This window comes from Equus przewalskii, chromosome 17, assembly GCF_037783145.1.
Source record: "Equus przewalskii isolate Varuska chromosome 17, EquPr2, whole genome shotgun sequence".
Classification (NCBI taxonomy): domain Eukaryota; kingdom Metazoa; phylum Chordata; class Mammalia; order Perissodactyla; family Equidae; genus Equus; species Equus przewalskii.
The window spans coordinates 305,760-329,496 of NC_091847.1; the positions used below are offsets into that span (position 1 = coordinate 305,760).

General features: G+C 36.5%; 1 long non-coding RNA gene and 1 pseudogene across 3 annotated transcripts in view; one reads left to right on the forward strand and one right to left on the reverse strand.

Annotated features, from left to right (window-relative positions):
* LOC139076722 (uncharacterized) overlaps positions 1–23,737 on the forward strand; it is a 63,081-nt gene that overhangs the window by 36,365 nt on the left and 2,979 nt on the right. Inside the window, exons 2-4 of one of the 3 annotated variants that reach the window (XR_011528615.1) lie at positions 1,997–2,120; positions 3,086–3,284; positions 12,797–17,492. This is a non-coding gene — a long non-coding RNA (uncharacterized lncRNA). Of the gene's footprint in view, positions 1–1,996; positions 2,121–3,085; positions 3,285–7,772; positions 9,655–12,796; positions 17,493–23,737 lie in introns of those variants that run through there. The other 2 variants (XR_011528614.1, XR_011528613.1) reach the window with 2 other exon arrangements.
* LOC103567670 (proline-rich nuclear receptor coactivator 2-like) lies at positions 3,891–7,413 on the reverse strand (annotated as a pseudogene).

The window sequence follows — 23,737 nt, forward strand, 5'->3', positions numbered from 1 at the left end:
GAAAAAAGAAAAAAGTTTAGTAAAAATCTTTGGCCATTTGAGCAGATAACCTTAACTTAGTCCATCTGTGAGAAACACAATTTGGATCTAACTATTCTTTTGAGTTTTGTACCTGAGACATGGCTAAAATTTTTGAAGCTTTCTGTTTGTGTCTCTCTGTATGTCTATGTATGTGTGTCTATATATATATATTTTTCTACCTCCAGATGGAATTGCCAAAATTAAACATTTATATAAATTAAGTATTCCTAAAACTCTCAGAAATACAGAAACTAACCCAAATGTTTTTCAAGTTCATTTGTTCTGAGAAAAGCTTTGATAAATAAAAGATGGCTTAAATTTGTTGGTTTAATAAAAACAGGCAAGTCTTCAGAGTCATCAGCACTGAATGTAGTACAAACGTACAAATTTTTCTGCCTGAGTTTATTGATTGAGTGGGCTCTTGCTGTTTCTGTATTGGAATTTGTTGGCAGGGGGAATGACTTGTGATGATGGTTAACTACTTAAGGTCTAATCCAAACATAATTGTTAAAAACAAGTGTTTAAATAAATGTAAACAAGATAAAAGCTTATATAAGTTAAGCTAAATAATGGATACTCATTGAAAATCTAAACCATTTCCACATAAGATGGTATACTGAGACATTGATTGTTAAACATAAATTTGTCTGGTTTTGACTTTTTAATGTTTTTACAGAGAGACAAAAGATATTTCGGTCTACCAATAGAGATGTTTTATGCCACGTTGCAAAGTTTGCTGTAAAGAGAAACATGCTTCTAGAAATTACAAAACATGTTTATGAATTTGCTAATCTACTATAGGATGTCGATACATAATAATTCACAATTGCCTGCTTCTAGTTTTTACCGGAAAGAAAGATTACAAATAGTTCAAAAAGTTGGAAGAAGAGTTGAGAATACAAAATGAACCAAAGAGAAAATGTCAGAACTCTTAGAGTAATAAACATAAATTAACTCTGTGCACACTGTGTGTGGATGCTGAGAGAACGCGGCAGAGCAGCATGCACCTTTGACAGAGGAGAGCTTTTCCTACTGTGGGAGGATCGACTGTTGCTCCTTATCTTTCAAACTATGGTCATAGACCATTGATAAATTATGATTAATTTTTATTTAAATAGAAAATGTGCATGGTATCTACACATCAATATAGATAAATGGACAATATGTCTTCAATTTTATCTATAATTCATAAATTTGTTTATTATATATAAATGAAAATAATTTCATAAAGTACAAAATAGAATGCATGTATGGAATATACTAAAAATGGAAATACATGTCTGTTTACTGAATTTTTATTTCAGTTACTTATATGGTTTTACATATGTAGGTATATGCTGGACCATAATATGCACTATGTTTCTCGTTGTGGAATGATCCAACATGTTTGAAAGCCACTGGTTGAGTAATAGAAGTGTCTGTGCAGCCAGATGGAGAGGTCAATACAAGAACCACCACCTTTTCTGTCCTGCACACACACAGCGATGACTCCTCAAGGCCAGGCTGGAATCCTTCTCTGATAGGCTCATACTTTGTTGCCTTGTCTTTTCAGATTTACAGCCCGGCAGTAATCTTTGTTTAGAAGAATTTCCCCCATTTCTTATAACGACTTGCATGACTGAGAATTCTGGGGGGTGGCTTCCGAGATATTTGTAGCTCTGCCATCAGTTTAGAAGTTGTTGTTCCATCTTTCAAATCTTTATTCTGCCTGCTCCTTCTAGAGGAACTCTCTTGGCAATACCGAGGGGATGTTGTTGCCTCTGCCTGTTCTCTCATTCCCAGTCTAGCAATGTCAGGATGAACCTGTGGACACAAGTGAATCTCATACTGTAATTTCCAAAAAACGTACGATTTAACTATATTATATATAAGGAGTTTATATTCATTAATGTAATGCAAAAGCAATCACACTGTCCTCTAAGAGTAAAATCTCTAATTATTCTGTAACAACTGCCTTCCATCATTTCTTTTCTAGATAAGCTTTGTGAGTTTTTAAAATTGAGAAAGTGACTGTATGTGAAAAGAAGACAATACAATATGAATTTTCGGTAAGAGAAGGTATGAAGAATGAAGATGCATTTTTTGTTAAAGGAAAACAGGTAATTCTGCACGAAAACAAAATGACTGTTCCAAAATAAGAAAGAAGAAGATAAGGCAAAACCCAAGTAGATGTAAAAAATTGTAGAAGATTTTTGAAAAAAGAATCTTTATTTTTTTGGAGGGGGAGAAAAAGCAATTTTGTTTTTTAATTTCATGCTTCAAATTCACGTATGTACATTAAGTGCTAATTAAACTAATGTTTAGGATATCATTACTTGACTTGGGCAGTCTTATCTTATCTGAATTTATTTGGAGAAATACAGCTTAGCCACTCTGCTTAAAAATATCTAAAAAAGCTGCCAAATTAGAAAATAGGGTACTTACAATCGGAAATTTTTAATTGCCACACACATACACATTTTCTTTTAATTTACTATTGGGTTAACTGTTAAACTTAGCATTTATCTTTAAGGTAAGTAAAACATGTTTACAATGTAGTATGTAAGAAATTACATCTTTTGCATAAGTGGTCTCTTGCGTTGCACTTGCTGGTGACAAAAATACACTAGCATCATACAGCAAAGTATATTCGTATCATAGGTTACAAAAATTGTCAAAAGCCAAGATGAATCTTTAAGGTTAGAGGGACTCTTTAATAGTTAATCTTTGGGCCTAAGGAAGAAAAATTAAAATAGTCCCATACTGCATTTCACATTTTTAAAAAATAGGAAGTGTTTTAGAAGCATAAAACCTTTTCAGTTATATAAAACTTACTATACTAGAATTTACTTTGAAATATAGCTCACAATCTAATCAATTATAACATACATACACTAGCACAAGGGGAAACTTAAAAACAGATTATTTTGGGCCTTTAATATTAGGCCATAGTATGAAAGAGTCCAGGGTCTTATATTCAGCAACTTCACGCTAAAATATTCTATTTTTGTAGAATAAACGCCAACAAAGCTTTACATATGCTGCAAGTTTATTACATATATTTACATGGCTCTTTATTTCCTAGGTACTTAGAGCTTTCCTATTGCACCGCTGCCCACCTTAAGCAAGCTTCGCAGGAGGATCTGAGGCCAGACGGCTGTCCGAGCAGCTTGTGCACGCCCGCACGGCACAGATGGATTTTGAAAGCTACTCAGTGACCACCAAGTACTGCCTCTGTTAAAACGGCTTTGGTGTGTTTGTTGGCGGACGCCTCCCCACTGCAGGTAAGAAACAATGCCATTGGGGTAAACGGCCTCATTCTAGGAAGGTCCACGCGCCCTTTCCACACTCGCCGCCACACAGCTGGCTCCAGCGTAACTATCCTCTGAGAGCAGTCCACTTCTTCGTTCGGCAGCGCACCAGGGTGTTGGCAAATTGCTGGTCTGGGTGCTTCTAGGACATTAAACTTTCAAATACTCAACTAGTTTTCAATCCTTCTATGTCTTAACTAGATGCTTATAATCAGATTCTCTAGCTTTCAACAAGTAAATCTACTGATCCATGAATGATAATATTAAATTAGTATTTTCCTCCAACAAGCAATAGAAAAAGCTGATTTCTTTACCATTCTTCAGATCTAAACTTGGCTGGTTTCACTTGAGTTACCTTCTCGAGAACACTTGGTATCAAGCACAGCTGGCGATATTCAGCCATTTTAAGTTGTCCTGACGCTGCCATTACGTCACGGTGCACACAACACAACACAAGGAAGATGAGGTCTAATTATGTTTTCTACATTAATTAGCAGTTCTACACAAATAGATTAATTCCCTGGTGAACTTGGTCTGAAGCAACTGACAACTACCCTTAAACATAACTAAATTTAAACATTAGTACTTTACCTTATTTTGTACTTGTACTTTAAGTAAGATTTTATGTTGAAATGTCGTTATTACCATATCAGAAGGATTAAAGGAAAGGAACCCAGTGGCTCAGCGGTTTAGGAAGAATACTTGGTGACCACAGCTCACTAAATCTGACTTCAGCGTAGTTCTGACTAGTTTAAGACTTAAAAAGTAAGCTGGGACTTGTAAGCTAGAGTTCAATTTTGATTACTTGAAAAATTTTGGTTCTTGCCTCCATTTGCATGGCCATGCAGCTGATGCTGAGTTATAAGTATGTGCTCTTTCTTTTTTCTTATGAGCGATCTTCATCTGGGAGTTATGATCCTTGGTCTTCTGTCTGTCACACTGTTGTTGGTTCTTCCTAACACTTCCAGATTGAGGGGCTGGAAGGTTACGCTCTCCCCATCACCCATCTTCAGCTTCTTTGTCACCTGTCAGGCTGCTTTTCAGCTTGCAGGATTTCCACCTGCTGTCCTCTCCCTCCCTGCCAAGCCCAGGATATCGGATGTTCCTTTCTCATGGATCCTTGCCTTTATCTCAGTACAGAAGTTTTCACAGGCCAATCTGCTAAGTCCACCCTAGGAGCTGAGGCCAACATCTGAGTCTCCTCAGCACACAAGTTTGAGAGAAGTTCTAGCGACTTCAAGCTCACTCGGGACTATGGTGGCGGCTCCTGCTCCGTGTGGAAGCTCCCTCCCCTTCCAGGGAGAGACAGACACAGAAGGAGCAAAGCCCATGAGCACCCATGAGCTAGCTTCCAACCACCTCAGCTTCCCAACCCGACCTCCGCCTCCTGCCTCTACTGACAAAATGGGGGTGGTGGCAAGCACCGAAGAGAGGCCCAAAAAGAAATCTTTAAAAAGATCTTTTAATACGTAGTCAAGCTGGCTAAGATTAAAATGAATTTACTTAAAAATGAATTTTAATATCGAGGACACGGGTGCAGGGGGCAGCCCAGTGGTGTAGTGGTTAAGTTCAGGATCTGAGCTTCAGTGGCCAGGGTCACTGGTGTGAGTTCGGTTTGGATCCTGGGAACAGACATATACACTGGTCATCAAGCCATGCTGTGGTGGCATCCAACATACAAAATAGAGGAAGATTGGCATAGATGTCAGCTCAGGGCCAATCTTCCTCACCAAGAAAAAGAAGAGTCCACTGGTGAAAATTAGAATTTGGTTTTTCTCTATTGAAAGACAAAGTCGTCTCAGATTACTGATCTGCATTTAACAATAAATTATAATAAAATTTCTTTACCTATAATGTAATCTGTCTAGAAAAAAACATTCTGTGTTTTGTCTTTATCAGATCTTTGATACTTAGAAAAACTGAATTTTCTCAATATTAAAAGAACTCCATTTTGCTTACAACTATGTAATCTGTATTCACCTTAAAATCTCTTTGTCACTTTCGTTAAATGGATAATTAAGTACTATTTCATAAAAAATCATAAAAATCAAATGTTTAAAAACTTTTCTATTTTTTGATAAACTTCCCCAAAATCAAACTCTAAATAAAGTCTTTTTGACCTGAGAGATATTAGAATAATTAGGCTTATTTGATACGTGAAATTGCATGGGAAGTTTGTTAAATAAGGAGTACTACTAAACCTTCTTTACATTGTGTCTGTTTTGGTATATGCCATAAGTATTCCAGAAATTATGTAAAATTCCTGGAAATATGATATGTTCTAATAAAATGTTATCAATCATAATTCCAATTATTATCTTAAAAAGGTGTATGGCACAAAAATAACCAAACTCTTTGGTCAATTGCGTTATAGTGAACTCTCAGCAGAACTTTAATAATGGACATTTTTTAGTCTTTTGTAGTTTATAAACAGTTATTGTTTTACTCTGATGCTTTGGCAAAAATTGTGCCTGCAAAAGTGTTTCATCTTCAAAGAGATTCATAGAAAAGACTTTGACAAGTACTCTGGAATACAGGTTTTATAACTTCAGGATTATAAGACTGAACTGGGTGAAAATTTCTAAAATCTTAATAGGACACTGATTGCTTTGATGTTTTGTTTTCCAGATTTAAAGGACCCCTTTTTCTCCTCTCCTTTAAGCTATCTATAACTTACGGCAATTTGATAAAGTGTATCTTGGCAACAAAGGTTAAAACATTTATCTTTGTCTCCCTACTCGATCCTTCCAGAGTTCTTTTTTTTTCAATTTTCGGATGTATATCATATTTCGAATTCTGTGTAGATTACATCGTGTTCACCACCCGAAAACTAATTATAGTCCGTCACCTCACATGTGAGCCTCATCACCCCTTTTGCCCTCCCGCCCTTCCCCTATGGTAACCTGCAATCCAATCTCCAATGCTATGTGTTTTTTTGTCATTGTTTTTATCTTCTACTTATGATTGAGATCATATGGTACCTGACTTTCTCCCTGTGACTTATTTCACTCAGCATAATACCCTCAAGGTCCATCCACGTTGTCACAAATGGTTGGATTTTGTCATTTCTTATGGCTGAGTAGTAGTCCATCGTGTATAAATACCACATCTTCTTTATCCATTCGTCCCTTGATGGGCACCTAGGTTGCTTCCATGTCTTGGCTATTGTGTATAATGCCGCAATAAACATAGAGGTGCAAGTATCTTTATGCCTTTGTGTTTTCAAGTTCTTTGGATAAATACCCAGCAGTAGGATAGCTGGATCATATGATAGATCTATCCTTAATTTTCTGAGGATACTCCAACCTGCTTTCCATAGTGGCTGCACCAGTTTGCACTCCCACCAGCAGTGAACAAGGGTTCCCTTCCCTTCCAGAGTTCTGAAGCTCTTAATAAACATTATTCTCATAACAATATATGTATTTGCATACACTCAATAAGAATCTGTTCTCTGTATAACAGGATGCCCAGAGCACCTTGCCCCTGCTTGCTTTGACACACAGCAGATAAAAGGGGATACACTTCAAGTTTTTTCAATACTTCAAAGCCCTAACCAAATCCATAGAGAATAATCATGCTTTGGTAGAACGATATCTTCCACAATGTGCTCCTGGGAGACCAGACATTGTAATCTGCTGCCCAGAGCTTTTGTCTAGTGGAAAAGACATCATTAGAAAGAGTCCCTCCAATCTCGCTAGAAGGGACCTGATCAGGTCCTGTTAACCAATGCTTGCATTGCCAAACTTCAGGGAGTAGACTCAGATTCACGTGTCATATCTAAAGAAATCACCAACCCTGATGGGGCCTGCACACCAACTGGTGACCTGGAAGTAAGATTTCCAGGAAATGAAGTGGATGAGAGCTGAGCAGACAGCTTTCCCAAGTTTCTGGACCAGGCCTGTATATTTTCTGTCCTTTCTCATAGAATAATTTGTTCTTCTCTTTGTAATTTTCTCTTAATCATCCTACTGGGGGAACTCTTATCTACTCTTCTGTGTACTAAAAGCGCATGACTCCATTTGTAACTTGTACCTTTGTGCTCCTTCTTGTGGATCTCTTTACACAAAGTGAAGAACTCCAAGTATGGTTTTATGTTTGGCATCTTAACCTAGAAAGCATCCCACAGATCCTTTGGGAGGCTGCACACGAAGGATTGCTGGATTGAAGTATTCGGGCTATTTGTCGGGTATCTTAATGCTTTTTGCTTAATGCACACAGTAGGAATTCTTAGGTGCTGGTAAAACTCTATGAAATCAGAAGAACTCACTGATGTTATGTTGGTTATTGCCTTATGAATTGAATCTCGTGCTTAGTCAACATATCAAACCACCTTTCTTTAAGTTCTTCTTATAATGGCTTTTGCTATTAGGGGTAATTTTGGCTCTCAGGTTGGCCTTTTATCTTTCCTCATAACCTCATTACTGTCATGCCTTATCACACCCTTTTGTTCCTACACTGCAGAAACTTTCTGATTCCACACTCACTGATTGCTGGATCTGTGCTACAGCATGATATGCCTGAATTAGTGGCTTGGCCACTATCCTCACAAGGATGGAGAAGTTTATCTGGTCAAAATGCTGGCTTCTCCTTTGGGCTTTTTGAATCCACCTACAAGCTTCCCTCTAGGAAACAGGCCCTCGATGTTACTACCTTCCACTGTGTACCTCTTACTCGTAAGAGAATACTCCTTACTCAGATTTGGATACTGACCAAAAACCTTGCCCTCTGTTTCAAAAATATTAATGGAACTGGAAGAAGTTTAGGTTATTTTCCATTGAATGTTTGTAACTATACACTCTAATGTGATTTAGATGATTGTTGTTAATAATATGCATCATTATGTTAACCAAGTGTTTACTAAAAAATTGCAACCTCTACTGTAACCCACTCAACCGCACAGCTTGTGTTTATGTGGATGACCGTGTTAGACGTTGTCATCAGGAAGAATTTTATGGATCAGAAGATTTAGAGGAGATTGCTATTGACTCTTTCACAAGACCTCCCGCTGAAGGACTGAGTGGAAGCCGAGCGGGTAATCAAGCCACTCCAGCCTCCAAGGACGAGTGCTGCTCTGTCGATGTTTTCTTCTGGAAAAATCATGAGCAAGATGGGAAATGTGAAACGAGTTGACAACAGTGACTCCACTTTGTACCCTCGACTCCTTCTTGTTCAAAATATGAAACTGTGCTGACCTTGCTGACTTAGCAAAAGGGAGTCATTTGCTGAGAAAGGACTTGCTGAAGGACTGTGCAGAAATACACTTTTTCTGGTAACAACAAGGTGTCCGTGAGTAAGCCAATGAACTGTAACATAAATTGACCCTCCCTAACAAACAGCTGAGGGGATAGTTCTGGGCTGTCCTTTCTGTTAATAAAACTCCTGGCTTGTACTCCTCAGGAGGGACACTTCTGGCTGCTCCTTGAAGGTATCTTCCCCGAGTTGCAATTCTAAGACCCCAAATAAGTGCTCTCCTTTTCCTTTGCAGTGCCTCTTTTTCCTAAGTTGACAAACTGCTAGAAGAGATGGATCCCACAGAGATGGGTGCTTCCATCTGACGGGAGAGGAAGATCCACTTTTTTATCCTCTTGGTATTCTTTGGACTTTTTAACTGTGTGCTTGAATTTGACAATTATTAGAAAAGGAGTGGGAGAAACTAGTATCAAGGGATTATTTCTTGATGTTCCTGACTTTGAATTTTTCAGGCCTCACTATAGATGATTGTTTTAGTTCGTTTACCAAAAAACAATATATCCTTTTGTGTGTATTTTTTCATAAATGGTATCAGTCTCATTGTATTGTTCAGCAACACGATTCTTAGTCCATTTTAAAGAAGACTTCAAGTAAACTAATGTAGATTGAAAATATACATCTTCTTTATTTCAAATCCCCACTAAAATGACAGTCAATGAAAAAGAAAAGTATTGATTACAAGAACACAAAGAATGGAAGAAATTTCTCTAAGAGAAAAGATGAGTCTAAAACATCATCTGATAGTTTTGGAGAACTGTCTGCGGCCGGCATACGTTCGTGGTGGGCACCCACAGGTATGTATGCATGGCTGCAAGACGGTTGTTACCTTGAAGGAGAGTTAAAGATGCACAAGAAGAAAATGAAAGATCAAATATTACATGGCTCCTGTGTAACATAATAAAAATAAAACCCAAGGAATATTGACTTAACCAAAAGAAAAAAGAGTTTACATCAGAAGGATGGAGAGAGAGGAATGTATGTGTGAGTGGAATAAGAAAACTAAATCTTAATCTTCCTTAGCAAGAAGTCAAGAAATAAATGTAAAACATCAAGCAACAGCAGAATAAACACATTGCATAGAAAGTTGACACTCTAATTGGATTGTTGGGTTTTTTTTGTCGTTGAGCTGTATGAGTTCTTTGTATATTTTGGATATTAACCCCTTATCTGATATGTGGTTTGCAAATATCTTCTCCCAATTGTTAGGTTGTCTTTTCGTTTTGTTGATGGTTTCCTTTGCTGTGCAGAAGCTTTTTAGTTTGATGTAGTCCCATTTGTTCATTTTTCCTTTTGTTTCTCTTGCCCGGTCAGACATGGGACTTGAAAATATGCTGCTCAGACCAATGTCATAGAGCGTACTGCCTATGTTTTCTTCTAGAAGTCTCGTGGTTTCGGGTCTTACATTCAAGTCTTTAATCCATTTTGAGTTGATTTTTGTGCATGGTTTAAGGGAATGGTCTACTTTCATTCTTTTGCATGTGGCAACAATCCAATTAGAAAATGGGCGAAAGATCTGAACAGAGATTTCTCCAAAGAAGATATACAGATGGCCAACAGGCATATGAAAAGATGCTCAACATCATTAGCTATCAGGGAAATGCAAATCAAAACTACAATGAGGGTATCACCTCAGTCCGGTCAGAATGGCTATAATGAACAAGACAGGAAACAACAAATGTTGGAGAGGGTGTGGAGAGAAGGGAACTCTTGTTCACTGCTGGTGGCAGTGCAAACTGGTGCTGCCACTATGGAAAGCAGTATGGAGTATCCTCAGAAAATTAAGGATAGATCTACCCTATGATCCAGCTATCCCACTGCTGGGTATTTATCCAAAGAACTTGAAAACACAAAGGCATACAGATACTTGCACCCCTATGTTCATTGCGGCATTATACACAATAGCCAAGACATGGAAGCAACCCAGGTGCCCATCAAGGGACGAATGGATAACGAAGATGTGGTGTTTATACACGATGGACAACTACTCAGCCATAAGAAATGACAAAATCCAGCCATTTGTGACAACGTGGATGGTCCTTGAGGGTATTATGCTGAGTGAAATAAGTCAGAGGGAGAAAGTCAAATACTGTATGATCTCACTCATAAGTAGAAGATAAAAACGACAAAAAAACCCAAACTACATAGCATTGGAGATTGGACTGGTGGTTACCATTGGGGAAGGGGGGAGGGGGGAGGGCAAAAGGGGTGATTAGGCTCACATGTGAGGGGATGCACTATTATTAGTGTTTGGATGGTGAACATGATGTAATGTATCCAGAATTTGAAATATGATGTACATCCGAAAAAAATAAAAATTAAAAAAAAAAGAAAGTTGACACTCAAGAGTAGTGGGCAAAAGACGAAAAAGCACAACCAGAGGCACTCACAGCTAGAATATACAACTATGTACTGGGGGGCTTTGGGGAGAAGAGGAGGAGAAAAAAAAGCGTAGTGGGCAGTGGGACAAAGGACACAAATAGTACCATCTCACTTTTACATATTTTGTATATATACTGATTCGACACAAACCAAAAATAACTTTCAGACAGTAAATAAAAGAGTATAAGCAGATGGCACCAGACAATTGATCTGATTTCTTTGGTCATCCTCTGTAGCCAGGCCTCCCCAGATGGAAAAAAATAATCATTGAAAATTATAAGTGCATGGTTCAGGCTCTGATGGCACCTGCCAGCCAGCCCAAGCAAGCTCCTGTCCCCTGGATATTCTTCTGTCTGGACTCTGTGCACACTGCCGGCTCCTGTCTTGGTTTTATGGCAGCTCCTTCTTCATCTCTTCTCTGGACTGCCTTTCCTATTTACCTCTTAGAGGTTCTTTCTCTTGTCTTATAAATGGGCACTTGGGGGGTTTAATCTTTTGTTTCTCCATAGCCTTACCAAAAACATGTATTGTCAAACTTTTGGATTTTTGCCAGTCTAATAGCTCAGATAACGTATGTCAGCATAATTTTCATTAGAATTTCTCTTATTGTGAATGAGGTTAACCACATTTTCATAGATTTAAGGTCATTTAATTTTTTTCCCAATAAAGTGTCTATTCATATCTTTATTTTTCTTTGGCTTTTATTTCTTAACTCTTAGAATCCCTCTCTATGTTAGAGTGATTGACCTCTTTATTTTTCTTTTGACACTACTTAGCATTTTTATTAACCGTGTAGAAGTTTTGTTTTTTATATAGCAAAACTTGTCTTTTTTGGATTCCGGATTTTGACTTAGAGTTAGAAAGATCTTTTAATTCTAAGGTTTTAAACCACTCTATGAATGTGGCTGCTACCCTGTGCAAACTATTAGATGTCTGGTATTGGGGTATTGGCTACTCACCTTCACAGTGACCTTAACAGAGCCACACACAGAGATGAAAATACCTCCGCGGAGCCGCTGGCACACACAGTGAGGCCCCGCCCTCCAGCCCCGGGCTCCAGTCTCTCCTCTGCACTGACCACCCACACCATACCCTGTGTTTCAGGGTCTGTTTGCTTCTCTTCCCCTCAAAGCTTGTTGCTTCCTGAGGGCAGGAGCTGGTGTTTTCAGCTGTGCTCTCAGTGCCTATAGCAGTGCTTGACTCACAGCAGACACAGGTAGAAGCTTTGTCAGCAGGTGGACAGACGAATGAGTGTCAGTCCCTCTAAAACTGTTTTTATTTAGGCCCCCTTGAAAATTTTAAATACATTTTCATCAATGAACAAAACTGTGTCTGTATTTTTTCACTCTTTTAATTACTTGGACTGAATAACAAATCACCACAAAGTTTATTGGCATAAAATAACCTTTTATTATGCCCATAGAATTTGGACAGAGCACAGCAGAGATGACTCCACACGCCTGGGGCCTCGCTGGGGACTGGAATCATATGAAGCCATGTTTATTTATGTCTGGTGAAGGTTCTGGCTGGAGGCTAGAGGCCTCAGCTCCTCTTCATGCCATCTCTCTGTAGGACCTAGTCTGGGTTTCTCCAGAGCAATGTCCCAAAACCACAAGCCAGGCAGAAGTTATATTCATAACCTACCATCACTTCTACCATACTCTCTTAGTTGGGACAGTCACAAGTCCCCACCCAAATTCAAGGGGAAAGGACTTAAACCCCAGCTTTCCTTGAAAGGAGTGCTGAAGTCACACTGGGAGAGCATGTGAGATGAGCACATTGTTGCAGTCATTTAGAAAATATCACCTGCTACTTTAACTTTCTAAGCCTTTCATTTAATTCTGAATCCCATCCAGGACCATCACAATCTGTGTCCACCTAACACCCTAGTTTTTGGCTGTGATCCAAGAAGAAGGCTCTGGATAACGGCAAGCAAGGGCCTGTTCACGTCTTCAAGGTTCAAACTTGAGTTGCAATGTGGAGCTGTTGACGACAGGCTGGTGACTCTGGTCAAGTTGTTTTGAAAACTTGTTCTTGCTGCTATCTCATAAACTAAAACAAATGAGAAAAATCCTTTTAGCTCCTTGTCACTAAAATATTTTTAGTTCTTCAGCAAAATAGGAACTTGAAAAAAATAAAAGTATATAGGCATGAGGATGGAATCATTTTCCTTCTATGTTCCTTCAATGGCAAACCATTGAGAGCAGACCTGTAAGTCTCCTTTAACAACTGGCAAACTAGCTGTCAGAAAACAAGAGACAAGTGCCACTGGAGTATGGATTTTTAACATGCATCAGGATGATAACACTGAAAAGCATATAAAGCTTCGGTTTAACGTCATATGTGGGCAGTTGTCAATGATGTCCTGAATTACGTTACTATTAACAAATACTATTACCTAGTTCCATTTTCTTAAAATGGGTCACCAAATTTCGGCTCATGTGAAAATTCATTAAACTCTGAACAGAACTATTTCTACATGTGCCCTGATGAGGAGGCTGGAGGTAAACTAGAAGCAAAAACAGACAATGCAGCCCTCCTGGGCGCTCATCAGCAACAGCCTGCTTCCGCATCTTCCCTGCAGTCGCCACTCCACCCAGTCGTCAGGAACATCCTGATTAGTGGACTGGAAGTCAGGACACCTGGCCCTGCCTGGCCCGTGTCCACACACTGCGGGAGTGGCAGTGACTCACAAGTGCACAATTCTCCCCAACCTCAGTTGGTGGAGCTTTCACATGACCTCAGATCCAAGAATGCTGTTCTTTATCTTTTAAAAATAAAATATGAATTAGTAGGTTTCATTTAACTAGACAAAGTTTCATATAATGCTGATAAAAAATGATAAGCTCAGAAAATGACTCATAATACAAATGAGTCCTTTAGACTTCATGAAAAGATTAACGTTGGGTTCTTTCACATGGTGAGCAAGTTGTTCTGGAGCATTTTATTTTGCTTTATTTCATTTTTAACATTTACTGCTATTTATTGACAAAATCCTGAGTGCCGAAGTTAGGTGTGTGTGTCTCATCATTCATTAAGGGGAAGAAACCACAATGCACATCCAGTGCACTACAGGAATATCTGCGGAACCACTGTGTCCCTCAAATCTCTTCAAGCAAAAGCACAAGTTCCACATTTCTGTGAGAACCATCAGCTGATGCTCCACCCTTCAAAACGTGCATCCTATATGCCCCCACCTCTGACCCATGAATTTCTCCAGGAATTTTAGCAAAGCCTCATTATCTGAGTCTAGCTGTGCTTTTCCCAGGCTCTAAGTGTGTTGTAAATAAAGGATCAACGGTAAACGTGGGGGAAATGTCCCAATTAGCACACGTGCAGGAATCTCAATGTGAACCTTTGGAATTGTATGTATTTTTGTTTACAGCAGTATTTGTCTACCTTCGTGTCATCTAAAATCATAGAATTTTAGACTTGGAAAGAACAAAACCTTGAAACCCAGGTCTTCTAAATTTGATTTTATATGCGACCTATTTATCTCACATAGCCACTAATTTTTTATTGGTTTGTTTTTATGTATACAGGCTTTTACATATTTTTGGATACAATAATAACTATCTAAAAATGACGATCATAGCAAATAATTGTGCGTTGGAAAATTGCTTGCTTCCATTAAGACAATAATTGATTTTTTGAGCAATTAATATATTTTTTTACGTTATTGATTTAGATCATTTACATTTAGTGTAATTATTGATATGTTAGGGCCTGTCTTCCATATTATTATTTATTTTATGTTTGTTCTTTTTGTTGTTTGTTTCTCTGTTTTCTTTTTCCTGACCTCGTGTAAGTTGCTTGAACTTTTTTAGCATTCCATTTTGATTTGTCTATAGTGGCATTGAGTATATTGTTTTGTATAGCTTTTTTAATGGTTGCTGTAGATGTTGTGTTATAAAAACATAACTTATCATAGTCTGTTGGTGTTGACACTTTACCAGTTCTAGTGTAGTATAGAATCCTTACTTCCTTTCACCATTCCTTGTTTACACTATAATTGTCTTAAATATTTCCTCTACATTTATTAAGAACTACATCAGACAAGGTTCAAATTTTCCTTAACTAACAAGCATAATTTAGAACCCTCAATAAGACAAGGAAAGTCTCTTGCATTTACCTATATTTTTACTCTTTGAGTTACTCTTTCTTCCTTCCTGATGTTTCAATATTCCTTCTTTTATTATTTACTTCCTGTTTAGCAAACTTCTGTTGGCCATTCTTTTAGGGTCGGTTTGCTGGCAACAGATTCTCTTAGTTTTCCTTCATTTGAGTAAGTTTTTATTTCCCCTTCATTTCTGAAGGATATTTTCACTATGTAGAATTCTAGGTTCACAGTTCTTTACTTTCAGAGCTTGAAAATTGTTGTGCCCCTTCCTTTTGGCCCCCATCATTTCTGATGAGAAATTCACTGTCATTTGAATTGTTTTATTCTCATACATGTCATTTTTCTCTCACTGCTTTCAAGATTTTTTTTGCCTTTACATTTCAGAAATGTCATTGACATGTCTTGGCATAAATTGTCTTGCATTTATCTTGTTTGGGGTTCACTCAGCTTCTTGAATCTCTAGATTTATGTTTTTTGCCAATTTGGGGGAATTTTCAGCCATTGTTTCTTGGAGTATTTTTTCAGCCCCACCCTTTGTCCTCTCTCTCTAAAAGTCTGATAACACAAGTTTTACATCTTTGGTTATAGTCCCACAGGTTGCCGAGGCTATGCTCATTCTTTTCACTTTGTTTTCTCTCTGTTGTTCAGATTGAGGAATTTTTATTGTCCTGCCTTCAAGTTCTCTGATTCTTTTCTTTGTCATCTCTAGTCTGTTATTAAGCCCATCTGTTAAGGGTTTTTTTTTTGTTGTTGTTGTTGTTGCTGATTGTATTTTTCAGTTCCAGATTTTTCATTTGGTTCTTCTTTATACCTTTATTTATTTGCTGAGATTTTCAGTTTTTTCATTTATGTCAATCATGTTTATAACTGCTTCTTGAAATATTTTTATGATGAGTTCCTTAAAATCCTTGTCAGATCATTCTAATGTCTGTGTAGCCTTGGTGTTTGTAGCTGTTGTCTTTCCTGATTCAGGTTGAGATTTTCCTGTCTTTTGGAATGACTAGAGATTCAGCCAGCCCTGGTGGTCTAGTGGTTAAGAATTGGTGCTCTCACTGCCACAGCCCAAGTTCATTCCCTGGTCAAGGAACCATACCACTCATCTGTCGGTTGTCATACAGCAGTGTCTGTGTGTTGCTTAAAGCTATGCCACCAGTATTTCAAAAACCAACAGGGTCACCCATGGTGGACTTTTCAGAGAGCTTATAGACTAGGATGAAGGACCTGGCCACCCACTTCCAAAAAATTGTCCAAGAGAATCCTATGAATAGCAGCAGAGCATTGTCTGATATAGCACTTGAAGGTGAGAGGATGGTGCGACAAGATCAGGCAGGGTTCAGCTCTGCTTTACACAAGGTGCTAAGAGTCAGAATCGACTCAACAGCACTAACAACAGAGTGATTTTTGTGGAAATCTGAACATTGTGGGTATTATGTTATGAGACTCTGGATCTTATTTACATCTTGAGTTTTAGCTGGCCTCCTCTGATACCATTCCAGTGGTGCCACCCGTTACTGTGAGGTAGGGGTTGAAGTTCATGTTCCCACTGACTTTCTGCCAATGTCAGGACATAGATAAAATTTACACTCAGCATTTTTTCTTTTATTTTTTGAAAATTGATCCACTGGATAGAGGGAAAATATATAATTTTTAAGAAAAATAGGCTAGTTTACCTAGAGTTATTCCAAGATTTAAGAGTAGACTTATTAGAAATCTTTCCAAGCTTCATGAGAATTTCATAGCACTAACTATGCTGCCAGAAACCACATTGAGCCCTGCTGTAGCCAGACAGGAAACATTGTGGCCTCAGGATGAGTCACAATTATCTTTCTGACGGAAAAGGCCTTTGCTTTGATGGCAAGAAGAGAGAGGACTGAGAATTGGCTTATTTTAACAGTTTAAAGAGACACAGAAAGTTAGGACTTCAATATGACTGAAAACTGTTAAAAGAAAAAGACATAAAGTTGGATCTAGATACAAGTGTATGCTCCAACCACATAAAATAAACAAAGACTAGGCAATATAAGCCAAAATAGAAAAAAATGCATAACAGTGTTAGCAGTTCTAGACTTTGTGGAAAGGCAAGACACAGCTCCATCTTTTGACTATTCTCCTCCAACTGCGTTGTGAGGTACATGGATATTTTTATAAGAAAAATACAATAATCTGTGTATTTAGAATCCACAACATGGAAGACAAAAACGTGGAAAAGGAAAGGGAAAAGGACGGAACTGCATAGGCAAGTGGAAAAAAGATGCTATCAGCAGAAAAATGACTATCTCATCGATGAGATCTTTTATACAAAAGTCATGTAGCCACAAAACAAAACTCAGAGCAGAGTCACAAAACATAAAAAAAAAAAAAGAGGAAACTGAGAAACACATCACAGGAAACCACCAAACTGAAAAGGCAGACAGAAATGCAAGGAAAAACAATCAATGGAAATATAGAACAACCAGAAGACAAAAGACAAAATGGCAGTATTAACTCCTCATATACCAATAATCACTCTAAATATAAATGGATTGAATTCACTAACCAAAAGACACAGAGCAGCTAGAAGAATTAAAAAACATTACCCTAAAAACAATACACTGCCTCCAGGAGACTCATCTCAGCTCTAAAGACAAACAGAAGCTCAAAATGAAGGGATGGAAGATGATACTCCAAGAAAATGGCAACCTGAAGACAGCAGGTATAGCTATACTTGTATCAGACAAAATAGACTTCAAACCAAAAAAGATAACAAGAGACAAATATGGACATTATATAATGATAAAGGGAACAATGCACCAAGAAGACATAATACTTGCTAATATATATGCATCTAACACAGGAGTACCAAAGTACATAAAGCAGCTATTAACAGATCTGAAGGGAGAAATTGACAGCAACACAATAAATAATAAGGGACTTTATCACTTACATCAATGGATAGATCATCTAGACAGAAAATCAACAAGAAACATCAGCCTTAAATGAAATACTAAACCAGATGGACTTAATGGGTATATATACAGAGCAATCCATCCAAAAGCAGCAGAATACATATTCTTCTCAAGTGCATATGGAACATTCACAAAGATAGACCACATGTTGGGAAACAAAACAAGTCTTAACAAATTTAAGAAGATTGAAATAATAGCAAGCATTACTTTCTAACTACAATGGCATGAAACTAGACATTAACTACAAGAAGAAAGCTGGAGAAGTCACAAATATGTGGAGACTAAACAACATGCTACTGAATTCAATGGATCAATAAATAAAAGGTGAAATCAAAAAATACCTGGAGACAAATGAAAATGAAAACACAGTATACCTATGAGATGCAGCAAAAGCAATACTAAAAGGGAAGTATATAACAATACAGCCCTACCTCAAATAACAAGAAAAATATCACATAAACAATCTAACACTACACATAAAACAACAAGGAAATGAAGAACACACTAAGCCCAAAGTCAGTAGCAGGAAGAAAATAATAAAAAATCAGAGCAGAAATACATGAAATAGAGACTAAAAACAAAAAATGGAAAAGATCAATGAAACTGAAATCTTCTTCTTTGACAAGATAAACAAAATGACAAATAGACTCCCTAAGAAAAAAAGAGGTCTCAATAAATAAAATCAGAAATGAAAGGAGAAATAACAACAGATACCACCGAAATACAAGATTATAAAAACATACTATGAAAAGGGATATGCCAACAAATTGGATAACCTAGAAGAAATGGATAAATTCTTAGAACCATACAACCTCCCCAAACTGAATCAAGAAGGAATAGAGAATCTGAATAGACTAATCACTAGTAACGAGATTGAAACAGTAATCAAAAACCTCCAAAAATCAAAAAAACCCAAACCAGATGGCTTCCCCAGAGAATTCTACCAAACATTCAAGAAGATTTAATACCTATCCTTCTCAAACTCTTCCAAAAATTGAATAGGCAGGAACACTTCCTAACTCATTTTACAAGGCCAACCTTACCTTGATACCAAAACCAGACAAGGACAACACAAAAAGGAAAGTTATAGGCCAATATCACTGATGAACATAGATGCAAAATTCCTCAACAAAATATTAGTATATTGAATATGACAAAACAGAAAAAGGATTGTATACCACAATTCAGTGGGATTTATTCCAGGGACACAGGGTTGGTTCAACATCCATGAATCAATTGATGTGATATACCACATTAACAAAATGAAGAATAAAAACCACATGATCATCTCAATAGACACAGAGAAAACATTTGACAAGGTTCAGCATCCATTTGTGATTAAAAAAAGCTCTTAATAAAATGGTTATAGAAGGAAAGAACCTCAATATAATAAAGGTCATATATGAAAGACCCATTGCTAACATCATTCTCAACAGTGAAAAACTGAAACTCATCCTTTTAAGAACAGGAGGAAGACAAGGATGTCAACTCTCACCATTCTTATTCAATATAGTATTAGAAGTCTTAGCCAGAGAACTTAGGCAAGAAAAAGAAACTAAATTGTAAAAGAAAAGGAAAATTATCACTATTTGTGAATGACATGATTCTATATATAGAAAACCCTTAAGAATCCACCCAAATACTAGTAGAAATAATTAACAAATGCAGTAAAGTTGCAGGGCACAAAATCAACATACAAAAATCAGTTGCATTTCTATACACTAACAATGAACTAGCAGAAAGAGATATCAAGAATACCATCCCACTTACAATCACAATAGAAAGAATAAAATACCAAGGAATAAATTTAATCAAGGTGAAAGATCTGTACACTGAAAACTTTAAGACATTGTTGAAAAAAATTGAAGAAGACATAAAGAAATGGAAAGATATTCCATGCTCATAGATGGGAAGGATTAACATAGTTAAAATGTCCATATTACCTAAAGCAATCTACAGATTCAGTGCCATCCCAGTGAGAATCCCAATGACATTTTTTATGAAAATAGAACAAAGAATCCTAAAATTTATATAGAACAACAAAAGACCACAAATAGCCAAAGCAATCCTGAGGAAAAAGAACAAACCTGTAGGCAACATACTCCCTGATTTCAAAATACACCTCAAAGCTATAGTAATTAAAACAGCATGATATTGGCAGAAAAAGAAACACACAAATCAGTAGAACTGAATTGAGAGCCCAGAAATAAACCCACACATGGACAACTAATTTATGACAAAGGAGCCAAAAACATACAATGGAGAAAAGAAAGTCTTTCAATAAATGGTACTAGGAAAACTGGACATCCACATGCAAAAGAATGAAAGTAGACCATTGTCTCACACCATGCACAAAAGTTAACTCAAAATGGATTAAAGACTTGAATGTAAGACCCCAAACCATTAAACTCCTAGAAGAAAACACAGGCAGTACATTCTTTGACATCAATCTTAGCAGTATCTTTTTTGAATATGTGTCCTCAGGCAAGGGAAACCAAATAAAAAATGAACAAATTGGCCTACATCAAACTAAAAAGCTTCTCCTTAGCAAAAGAAACCATCAGCAAAATGACAAGACAACCTACCAATTAGAAGAAGATATTTGCAAATCATATATCCAATAAAGGGTTAATATCCAAAATATATAAAGAACACATACAACTCAACAACAAAAAACAAAACAACCTGATCAAAAGATGAACGAAGGATCTAAATAGACATTTTCTCAAAGAAGATATACACATGGCCAACAAGCACATGAAAAGATGTTCAACATCACTAATTATTAGGGAGATGCAAATCAAAACTACAATGAGATTATCACCTTACACCTGTCAGAATGGCTATTATTAAAAAGACAAGTAATAACAAGTATTGGAGAGGATGTGGCAAAAAGGGAACACTCATACACTGCTGGTAGAAATGTAAATTGCTGCAGCCACAGTGGAAAACAGTATGGAGATTCCTCAAAAAATTAAGAATAGAATTATCATATGATCTACCTATTCTACTGTTGGGTATTTATCCAAAGAACACAAAAACAGTAATTTGAAAAGATGTATGCTAATTTCACAAGAGTAGCAAGCATTCCCCAATGCAAAAGCATCTCAAGTCTCTGAAAAGATATATGTACCCCCATGTTCATTGCATCATTATTTACAACAGCCAAGACTTGGAAAGAACATAAATTTCCATTGATGGATGAATAGGTAAAGAAAATGTTATTATATATATGAGTGTGTATATGCACACACACAGATATATATATATATGTATATATATATATACACACACAATGGAATATTATAGCTATGAAAAGGAAGGAAATTCTGCCATTTGTGACAAAATGGATAGACCTTGAGTGCATTATGCTAAGCAAAATTAGTCAGACAAACACAAATACTGTATGATCTCACTTCTATGTGGAATCTGAAAATAAACCCCAAACTCATAGATACAGAGAACAGACTGATGGTTACCAGGGGTGGGGAGGTGGGAGGCAGGTGAAATGGGTGAAGATGGTCGAAAGGTATAAACTTCCAGTTATAAAATAAATAAGTCATGGAGATGTAATGTATAGCATGGTGACTATAGTTAATAATACTGTATTGTATATTTGAAAGTTGCTAAGAGAGAACATCTTAAAGGTTCTCAACACAAGAAAAAAGAAAAAAAAAATTTGTAACTATGTGTGGTGATGGCTGTTTACCAGACTTATTGTAGTGATCACTTTGCAGTATATACATATATTGAATCATTATATTGTATACCTGAAAGTAATATAACGTTATATGTCAATTATATCTCCATAAAAAAATTGTTTGAAATCAGGAAACATAATATCTCCAGCTTTGCTCTTTTTTCTCACGATTGCTTTGGCTATTTGGAGCCTGAACCAATAATTTTATTTCTAGAAAATCATCCTAAATAATTCATGTCCACAGAAATTTATATATAAGAATGTTCAGTATATTATGTTCAAAAGAGAAAAAAAAAACCCAGAAATAATCAAAATGTCTAGTTTGTGATATTTTTAAAAATGTGGGTAGATTTATAGAAAAAGTACTTTGTAGCCATTAAAAATATTATTTTAAACTCTCCAATTAAAAGACAGATATTGGCAGAATGAATTAAAATTTAAAAAAAAATGATCCCCCTACAAGAAACTGACTTTAGATACAAAGACAACAAAAGTTAAAATTTAAAGGCTGGAAAAAAATATTTTATTCAAATAGTAACCAAAAAGAGCTGGGGTGGCTATATCATTATCACACAAAATAGATTTTAAGTCAAAAAAGTTTATAAGAATCAAAGAAGGATATTATATATTAATGAAAGTTCCAGTCTGGGAACAAGATATGGCAATTTATAAACATAAATACACCTAACAACAGAGTTCCACAAAGTGAAATTTGTCAGAATCAAAGGGAGAAATAGATGGTTCTACAATAATAGTTGAAGAATGCAATATCCTATTTTCAATAATGGATAGAACAACCAGGCAGATGATCAATAAGGAAATAGAGCACTTGAACAACTATAAATTATTAGACCTAAAAGACATGCACAGAGCACTCTACTCAACAACAGCAGGATGTGTGATTCTTCTCGAGTACATACGGCCCATTCTCCAGGATAGACCATACATTAGCCCACAAAAAAGTCTTAATACATTTAAATACATTTTAAAGATTGAAATTATACAAATTATCTTTCTGACCACAGTGGAATGAAACTAGAAATCACTAATAGAAGGAAAACTCACAAATATGTGGCAATTAACAAAACACTCTTAACTGATGGATCAAAGAAGAAATCCCAGGGAACTTTGAAAATACCTGATACAAATGAAAATGGAAACACAACATACCAAAACACATGGGAGGCATCAAAAGCAGTTCTAAGAGGAAAATTCATGTGTGAATGCTTACATTACAAAGAAGAAAAATACCAATCCTCAAACTCTTCCAAAAGATTGAAGAAGTAGGAACATGTCTTAACTCATTCTGTGAAGCAACTGTTACCCTGATACCAAAGCCAGATGAAGACACTAGAAGAGGAAACTACAGAAAATTGTCCCTTATGAAAATGCAGAAACCGTCAACAAAGTACTAGCAAACCAAACTCAATACCTAATATGCTATTTAATGTAATAAAAGAATTAAACACCATGCCCAAATAGAACTTATTCCTGGAATGAAAGGATTTTTCAATGTACAAAAATCAATTAATGTAATATACCACATTAACAGAATGAAGGAAAAAAATCATACGATCATCTCAATCAAGGCAGAAAAAGCATTTCACAAAATTCAACACCCTTTCATGATAAAAAAAAAAAAAAAAAAAAAAAAAACTCACTAAACTAGGAGTAGAAAGAAACTACCTCAACACAATAAAAGCCATACATGCAAAACCCAGAACTACCATCACACTCAATGATGAAAGAACAGAAGCTATTCTTCTAAGATCAGGAACAAGACAAGGATGCCCACTTTCACGACTTCTATATAGTACTGGAAATTCCAGCCAGAGCAATTTAGCAAGAAAAAAAAAGAAAAAGAGAAAGGCATCCAAACAGAAAAGGAAAGGAAAACTATTTTTATTTGCAGACAACATGATCTTATATGTAGAAAACCCTAAAGATTCTACAAAAACCTTTTATAGCTAATAAATGAATTCAACAAAGTTGCAGGATACAAAATCAACACACAAAAATAAGTTTATTTCTA